We start from the raw sequence: 911 nt of genomic DNA on the forward strand, positions 1-911 counted from the left end.
GACTGAGCAGTTCTAATATACTAGGCAGAACTGCCCCTTCTTTTAGGAAGCCTCGGGGGAGATTCCCCTGAAAGGAAGTTTGGACATGGAGACGTGGTAGTCTCTAATGCTTGTACTAACCAATTCTCTTCTACTAGCACTTGTTGGGGAGTCCTGGTGTGGTGCTATAGGATAATCTCTGGACTATTAACCAAGTGATCAATAGTTCAAACCCATTAGCCACTCCTTAGAGCCCTATAGGGGGTCACTATGAGTTGGAATCAACTTGGTGGCACACCAACCACCAGTGTTCATCTGAAGTCCTAGTGTGGTGCTGTAAGATAAGCACTGAACTACTAACCACAAGGTTGGCAGTTCAAACCTACCAGTTGCTTCTCAGAAACCCTATACAGGATCACTATGAGTCAGAACTGAGTTAACAACAACAACATTTGATTCGTACCCTTTCTAGTGGCTTGATGTGTAAAAAGGGTTTCCTGAAGGGCAAGTTTCCTGCTGTATTTGGCTTTTCTTATTCAAAATAAGCTACAAACATTATTAAAGATTATTAATGACCCAATCTACCAGTAAGCTCCACCGTCATCTTCTTCACCGTATTTAGCAAGTTCTCTGTACCAGGTTTGTACACATATCACCTCCTGAACTGAAGGAGCAGCTGCTAACCAAGCTGAGGGAATTGCCAGTAAAGTACACGTGAGCGGCCCAAGTGGTCTACAGCTGGCCACCACGTCGCCACTCACCCTGCCAGCCTGGCTCAAAAAAAGTGACTCAGAGGTCCAGTGCCAAAGCCCAGACTCTGGGAAATGAAAACTGTTCCTTTATCTGGGCTTCTAATTGCTAGGCCAGGAAGTGAATGCGTTACTGCTGAGAATTTCTCATGGAGATGCTGCGGAGCTGCCAAACAGGCTATG

The sequence above is a fragment of the Chrysochloris asiatica genome, unplaced genomic scaffold (assembly GCF_000296735.1).
Source record: "Chrysochloris asiatica unplaced genomic scaffold, ChrAsi1.0 scaffold00802, whole genome shotgun sequence".
In the NCBI taxonomy this organism is placed as follows: domain Eukaryota; kingdom Metazoa; phylum Chordata; class Mammalia; order Afrosoricida; family Chrysochloridae; genus Chrysochloris; species Chrysochloris asiatica.